The 9,013-nt window shown below is 30.7% G+C and overlaps 1 pseudogene; it reads right to left on the bottom strand.

Annotated features, from left to right (window-relative positions):
- Nucleotides 1–6,576: 6,576 nt before the first annotated feature.
- On the bottom strand, nt 6,577–8,708 carry LOC149164427 (uncharacterized; annotated as a pseudogene).
- Nucleotides 8,709–9,013: the final 305 nt, after the last annotated feature.

Raw genomic sequence — 9,013 nt, 5'->3', positions numbered from 1 at the left:
GTTAATTCACCGTATCTTATAACGCGACCAAATTTTACTTGTTTTTAGCTTAGCTATTAATTGGTTGTCTCAATTATATCATCTAGTAGTATATTTAGCAATAAAATTGGTCATTAATTTAGTCGTTTATTCAGTCATTAATTTCCACAATTAATGACCAAATCTACAACAAAATATATTACTACATGATCACCCAAGAAAACCAATAAAAGACAAAAGAAATATGACCAAAATGTTAGGTGTGTTATAACGTATTGTAAATTAGCAACTAACAGTAATATATATGCAAATTTTAGTCATCGTTTGAAATTAATTAATCAACAAAGAAATATAACTAAATTATGGTCGTCTTATAAGACAGTGTATATTAGCTACTAATAGTCGTATATGTACAAAATTTAGTCATCATTTGTAATCACAAATTCATCATTTGCAGTAGTCATTTATATTTTTTGGGTAGTTTGATATTCATTATATAAATGACTAATTTAGTCTTATATTCATTTTATTTATGTCCATCATAAATCAATATAAACTACTATTTTAGTAGTCTTAGATTGATTTTATGTATTCATTATTAATCAACATAAATTAATTAGTATGATTTTGCGACTAAATGAAGAAAATGTCATACAATGTGCATCTTCATCTAATATAAAAATGCAAAGTTACATATGATAACTACAATACCAAACAATATCAAGTGCAACCATAAATTATTTCAACCACATAAATTATAATATATGAAATGACAAGTATTACAATATGAGTTTCCAACTTAATATTGGTTGGGCTACAATTTACATATGAAATATTATTTCATCACTTCAAAACATTATCATTGCTTTTTCAAGGAATTCCAGGTGAATTCACCAACTCTGAAGATTTGACCATCAATCTCTATGTTTGTGTCTTATGTGGGATATTGGATGTAAGGGTTTCACCAAATCGGTTCTCTTTTCTCTCTCTTTTTTCATTTGTCACATCAGGGTTATTGTTCTCCTCTTATTCAATTCTTGCTTTCTACCATCACACTAAGTTCATTTTCTGAAAAACAAAAGAATATACAATTGAGAGTGTAAGACATGAAAGACTATGAACACTAGAATATAAACTAAAGTAGACTATGATAAAACATATACATCAACATTAGCAATGTCAAAGCCATTGTTCCCCATAAAAGCAAGAAAAGGGAAATGTGTGATGTCTAATCCTTGTCATTTTATTTGCAACAACATTTCATTCTCTAATGCATGAACTTGGTTAAGTATATAAACAACATGTGCTCAAATAAGAACATGAAAGTAAACTTTTCTAATAGTCATGAAAATATTTTAACACAAAACAACTAAAAGGATTTCAATCAATATTGTGTAACACTAATTTCATCTTCAAGATTTGGTTGTTGTTTAAATGGACATGATACTGATTATTTTCATTTTAAATAAATAAAAAAGAAACTTATAAAATACAATCAAACAATAATGAGAGGATATCATGGAATGGACATTGCAATTATAAAAATAATTGTTTACATGTCAAATGATGTCTTCTATAGCATTCCTAAACATTTGCTTGCCCAAAATAACCATGAGGTGAAAGTAACACAACATTAAAATACATAGGAATCCCTACTATAAACATTTACAAAGTCGATGGCTCGAGTGCTTGAAGGATCTATAACAACAAATGAATCATATCTAATACATGCTCTGCATATTCTCCCCATCCTTTTTCCATTCACATTTCTTATAACCTACCCACACCAGAGTCAAGTAACAATCAAACGAAGGCATTAACATTTGTTTTTATCTTTTTTTATATATAAAATTTGAATATGATTTTTTTCATGAACATATTAATTCATGTTTAAATCCTTCCTGTCATGAGAAGGTATCAATCAAGTGAGACATTAGAAAAATTTACCTTAATGAGGCCCTAAAACAATTTCTACAATACTAACATTTTTCTTGTTGTGATATCTAGGGTAGAAAGAAGAACATATCTGCACAATAAAAATCCATATATTACTTATGTTAAAACTATGTATATGGTGTATTTTTAGGAAGCTTTTTAAGTTGTTCCTTTGCCTTTACCAAATCAAACTGTAGTTTGGTTAAACTTTGTATCCTTTCATTCAACATCAATTTCTGCAAGATAAATGTTCCTATGTCTTTACCAAAGTAGTCTATAGGTTGGTTAAACTTTGTATCCTTTCATTTAGCATCAATTTCTGCAAGATAAAGGTCACACATTATTATTTCCCATTTCTCAACACGCTACAAATGATAAATTGGAATTCACATAAAACCAAGAGCAAAGCTAACAAAAAAAAACAAAGAATTAGTGTCTCTAATAAAACTTCACACCACATAAATTACTCTGCCATGTTCTTAGGCTAAAGGTGAGATTCTTTGAATCATCTTCAGATCATATTTAATGGGATACTTATATGTTTACCATGATGTCAATTTACATTTTTGTAGAAAATATTGGAGATTTGTCAAGCATGCTAATTGCATGCTACAAATACTCATAAATATTTGCAAAAAAATAATATTTAAGATTTTATAATTTTGTACAAAAAAATGGAGATTTGTCAAGCATGCTAATTGCATGGTACATAAATTGTTTCTAAAATGTATCCATAAATATGGTGGATCTTACTCATAAATATTTGTAGAATATTTGTCAAGCAGTAACTGGGTGTAGATTTGGATTTCTAGTTGTGTGAACGTATGACATATTTGTTGTAGATTCAATTAAAGACCTTGGAGGATTCATTCTGATGATCAATTTCTCATATTCATCATCAAAGTCCAAAGAAATCATACAATGCATTTTTGTTGAGTTTAATAATTGAAATGAAAGCTTATCCTCTCCGACAGAAATGAATGCAATACGAAACTCTGAACATGCATACATAACCTCTGTAGCAGTCATATGAAAGTAATTTCAAGTGGTCATCAATGCAAAGACACGATAAAAACCCAAATGAATGAGACAACATATATAATTCAAATTAGAGGTGATATATATATATATATATATAGTTGTGCATCTTCTACTCTGATTCCTATAAATTCACCCACCTCATTTCTTTCCTATATTTTTCACTATCACCACACCCACTCTATAAAGCGAAAAACAATTTCAAACATTACATGTCCACCAAGAAAACATCCTCAAAATAATACCTTTCGTTCACACTACAATTTCAGGTACTTTCTAACTAATAGATAACCCAAAACCCTTGCCTCCAACCCAAAACCCTTACCCAAATTCAATACAAGCACAAAATTCTATGATGGTATTTGACTATGATATTCACCCTTTCATACTCTAAATATGTTATGGAATCCCATCTCCCACTCAACCTAAAGGAACACGTGGCCTTCCTACCATGGTTGATCCCAACGAACTAAGGTTGAGTGCATATTCAATGGTGCGTAGAATTCCCCACATGCCAAGAGATGGTATCTATCTATTATATGCCTCAATAATTTCAATAATTTTTCATTTTTAATCTCGTATTTATGAAATAAAATTACCTAAATATATTTATGTGCCTGTCTACTATTTAACATGAAAATGTATAGTAGTCTTCTATCTCTCTTTCAAGAATGAAGACAAGTTTATGATACTTTGCAAAACAAGGGTACTTTCATATCCCAAGCCAATTGAGCATGCAATAGCATACCTAAACATGATAAGGCTAATTCATTTCCTAGATGTTTACTTTATAGACACTTGATACAAACTTTTCATATATTTACTGTCATATTTAAGTACACAAAGTGTGCTTAAGTAGAATAAATAAAGTTTCTTTTTCTTTAATTATGTGTGCCCCCTATACCTGGAGCAATGAAGAAATAATTAGTAAATAAATTAAGAAACAACAGTTTAAAAAATGAAATTTTGAAAGTTTCTGCAGAGCATTACTGTGAATGTTGTACATGAAAGAATTCCTTTCCACTTTTAGTAACTAATTCGCCCTAGATGATGTTGAAAAAACATATGTTGGAAACTTTGCAGTTGAGGTGGTTGTTGGAGGTGCCATTGGGTAAGGATAATAAAACAATAAAGGTTTTTCATCATATATAAATTCAAACTTTCAGGTCTTCCACTCATAGTTAAGCCCAATAAAATCAGTTTGTGCAAAAGACAAGCTCAAAAAGTAGATAAGAAGATACAAATACCAAAACTATGTGAGGACTACCATTCCAATAACAACAGTCATTCTATCACTCTTAGAACTGGAAATTATTTTAATACTTACATTCTTACCACTTGTATCTAAAATACTATAAACCAAAATCGTACCCATCTTACTCATGGTATCCTCATGCTTAAGGAGAATTATTTTCTCTCGTTGATGCGTGAAACAATGTCAAGAAAACATTTCATTTTGGTGAAAATTGAAATAAATGTATATACCAATATTTTGAAAAGAATTTGGTAAGCGATGGAAATATTTTCTTTTAAAATCTGAATTTCCATGAAGTACTCCTAAACCATTGTAAAGTCTAGGGAAAACATACCCGAAGTTACCTACACATGGTTCATGTGATTCATTTGTTTGAAGAAGAACCATAGTGATCGTTAATAGAGCTCCTTGATGGACAAAATAAAATACATCTGATGTCATAGGCTCTAGTAGTGAAATGGTTTCACTCAATCCTATACCAACACAAGAAACACCAACTGTTATAGCTACTCCATAACTAACATGTGGATTGTAAGACTAGAATGGAAAATATACAACCCGTGGTTTGTGTGAAAGTATAAGGAAAATTTTCAAATCAACATAAGAAAATAGAAACAACAATAATGTTTCCTACATATTTATGAGAAATCATTCCACTTATTATTCTGACTAGAAAAAGGCAATTTTGTCAAGATGCACAAAATTAGGAACATGGAAAGAAAATTAACTTGCTGAGATTCAATGTATGAAACAAACCTGAGGGAAAAACTACAATTCTTCTCACATCATCACTGGTATATGAGACAACAAAGAGGAGAAGGCATCTGATAACCTTGTTATTTGTTTCTCCACAATATGTGACGGTGAGTGGATACATTCCACCATATGGCAGAATAGGATCTTGATCACATGTCATTTGTTTAATAAGTGTATCTATTGCCAAACCCCTGCATGTCATTTCTAAATTGGAACCATATCTTCCATTTAGACTATGGAAAAATAAAAAAATTATACAACTTCAATTACAAAATTATTTCAAAGTAGATTTATTTGCTAGATAACAAATAATTAATACTTGGTAATCTTCTCATGTTATTTGTCATGTGCATATGCAAGAATTTCACTCGCTTTTCCACTTGTAGTCCAACCATAAGGAGACCCGTGCTCATACCTGAAGCTTCCCCAGCAGATGCACTATCTAAATAGATAATGTTATTGATATCCTCATAAATTTCTTAATCAACAGTTCCTAAAGCTTCCAATCCCAAACCCAAGCATCCATTGCGTTGAATTACTTGTAAAAATTACAACACACATCTCTAATGGCTCCCTTCAGAGCAAAACATGCTAGAAAAATAGGGTGAATAAAATATTTTTTTATAAAATAATGCATATTTGCAATGGAATGAGATACTTCAAGATTTGGAGTACGTAATATTTCATGAAGAAACTACTTGATCCCTTCTCCATGATTTGCATCTATAAGTCTGAAGGCATATAGGGCTCCAACCTCAGAAAAGGGACTTCCACCTCCACTAGCACCATTCTAAGTAAGATAAGGAGTCATCAAAGAACAACCTTGTTGTAGATGACCCATATGAATGAGTCCCAAGCTAGTCGTAACACTGAATTTTTCCTAATGTGTGGCTCTGCTATGCCATTCTCATGAACAAAACAAATCAAAACCATAAAATGCCACAATAAAAATTAAATTATGTAAGAAACACAATTAGATGTGAACAAAAAATTATTGTAAATATAAAATCACAGTTGAATCACCAAATTTTCCCTTAGGAAAGTGTTTGCAGTTGTTACAACATACATCAACGAATTGGAATAAATGGTCATACTATTACATACAATATTTTGCATCTCAAAATATTGTTTGTGCATACCCATCAGTGAAGACTAGCAAACAACATCCAGCGGGGACTCAAACCAGACACATTCTAGCTTTGAGCTAGGGATATATTCAAAGGAATTGGTAAGAACAATTAAACTAAACCCTTGAATTTGTTGTTTATTGACAAAAAATGCAACATGCCAAGGTTGTTCGACGTTATGAACTGAAATTATATTTTATCTCTGCATAAGATATTTAAAAAATATGAACTATCAGAGAGAATTAAAATTCTTAAAACAACATAATGGTATGATTTAAAATACATTGTTTTGGAATACTGCAAATGAGTATACTTCAGTTGTGTCCCACAAGTATCCACCACATAAAAGCTTATCAAAAAATCTTCCTTTAATCAAAGAGACAAAAAAATAAGAAATGGAGATCTAAACATCTTTACGCTTGATAGAAAACAACTAGAGACTTGGTAGTTCACAAAAATATATACCTCCATAATAATTTACGATTCTTAGCCTATGATTGTACACTTTCTACCATGCAAACGAACTGCAAAACAAACCCAAAAATGTAATTTATTGCAGTAAAATATTGTATTAAATTGCAATTATGAGAAATGAAGAGTTTTCAATACCCAACAAGGACAAGTTGACAGTCACAAAGAACAATCCACCTAACAAATATTTGAATTTGGAATTAGGAGGCAGGTGAAAACATAAATTTATCAATGCAGTCCCTCACTGGGATAAGAAATCATGTGCTGACTAAATAATAGATACAATTGCAACAAACTCAAGCAACTGTATGAAATTATGATTATGAGAAATGAAGAGTTTTCAATACCAAAGACAATAAGGACAAGTTAACAGTCACCAAGTACAATGCACCTAACAAATATTTGAATTTGAAATAAGGAGGCAAGTGAGAACATAAATTCTTGAATACAGTAATTCAATGGGATAATAAATTATGTGCTAACCAAATAATGGTTACAATTGCAACAAATTCTAGAAAATCAAATTTACCTTCACCTGGTTTATTTAGTGTAGTTGACCATTGCTTTAATGGCTTTCTATAAGATGAATGTACTCTTTCCATCTGAATAAAATATCAGTAAGTAATAAGCTACCCCAAGTCATATCAGAAATAAGAACAATAACTTAATGGCATTAAAAGACAAGCATATGTCGAAGTTAAGAGTTAACAACATTGCCAACTTACAACATTCCTGCTAGAAGAATTCATTGACAACAACGCACTCTCTAAAACATATAAATCTACAACCTTATCTTTTGGCAATGTAGATGTGAAACTAAGGCCAAAGTTGATCAGGACCTGTTTCAAAAACATTATAATTTACAAACATCAAATATTCATTTTCCCATAACATCATATATTGCAAATATAGTTTAACATACTAAACATAAAATACAAGCCAAATTATTATGCACTATGTACATGAAATCAATTGAGAAGACTTTTCGAGACACTAAGGACAAGTTGTATATGCACTGAAATTGAACAGATCTGACTAACTTTTTCTTTTAGAAATCCAAGAAAAATAGGAATTAACAAATTGTGCATGTCTTTGTGGTGTGCAAACACAAAGATTTACATGTAGTTAAAATGCAGTAAAATTCATAATTGCATTAAACAATTTTCATAGTTTAGGATAAAAACAAAGCCTACAACCAACCAAGGGTAATATTTTTCCAATTAATGTATTTGGATTGGAAAAAGGCATCATTCAAAATAACTTCATACAAACTGTTTGGAATCTTAATGAATTATCATATTTGATGTTGTCAGATCACCATGCACCAAACCTCCATGTAAAAGTCCAACAACTCTGCCTATTTGTTGAGTAATATATCCTATTTGTTCCTCTGTAGTTATAAAGAAATCATAGATTTTTCTTGTTCAACTAAGACAAATATAAAATTATTAGCATAATGGATCAAAGAGTAGGTAAATTAGAGTTAAATCAAATTAAAAATTATTATTTGAAGCTAGCAATGACTATCCTTAAATTCACACTATGTATCATTATATTGCATTTTAATATGGCTAGAAAATGATACCATAGCCACAGATTCATATTGCTTGCAAAAACACCTATATAATAGATATACCCTCTATATATTCAAATGTAAGGGTTTGAAGCTCAAAATCTAGGGAAAAAAGAATGTGAGTTGCAACTTCAAGCTCTCTAGCCTTGGCCATGCAATGTTCTTCCTAGAATCACATTTTTATGAGGATCTCACTCACAACCACCTTATGCAACATGCAGAGTAATCTATCTCATTATAGCCATGCAGTAAAGATAGAATAGAAACGAACTAATTTTTCTCACTCATTGAGCCCATAAAGATGTTTCAACGTCAATGTTGAATCCAAAATGGGATGCATGTACTTCTTGGAGAAACACTCTTTAATAATGGCCCTCCTTCCCAGAAAGTTGCATTCAAATATTCTCTGCATACAAACAGTTAGACTCTGAAATAGAAAATAATACAGAAAGCCAACACCCTAGAAAAACTCAAGGAAACAATAAGACAACCAACTAATTTCACTCATAGCCTTTGCACCTTGCTTCACCAGTTGCCCTGATGGAAACTGTTTCTCCTCACATTCAATCTCCATGAGTAATTTCTCTACAATATCTTGTGATATAGTATAAATCATTTTGATTTGAAGTGCTGAAAACATAATAGATATCTAATTTACAAGTGTTAATTTGTATTAATCCCTACAATAAGAATGCACAATTGCATGTTATATGGTAAGAAAATGATTAATAAAATGGACATCAAAATATCATAGATGGGCCTTAATTGTTTGCACATATGTAGGGTTCACAAAAGTTTTGTTGATATTTATACATATGGAAGTTAAGAATGGAATAACCTAATAATGTGGTCCCTAAGAAGGAGAATCCCAACTTTATG

The sequence above is a fragment of the Pinus tabuliformis genome, chromosome 5_1 (assembly GCF_031772625.1).
Source record: "Pinus tabuliformis cultivar Carrire ecotype Pingquan chromosome 5_1, CPIR1, whole genome shotgun sequence".
NCBI classification, from domain to species: Eukaryota; Viridiplantae; Streptophyta; class Pinopsida; order Pinales; family Pinaceae; genus Pinus; species Pinus tabuliformis.
The sequence above is the reverse complement of the archived record's forward strand: the minus strand, read 5'-3'. Positions and strand labels throughout refer to the sequence as shown.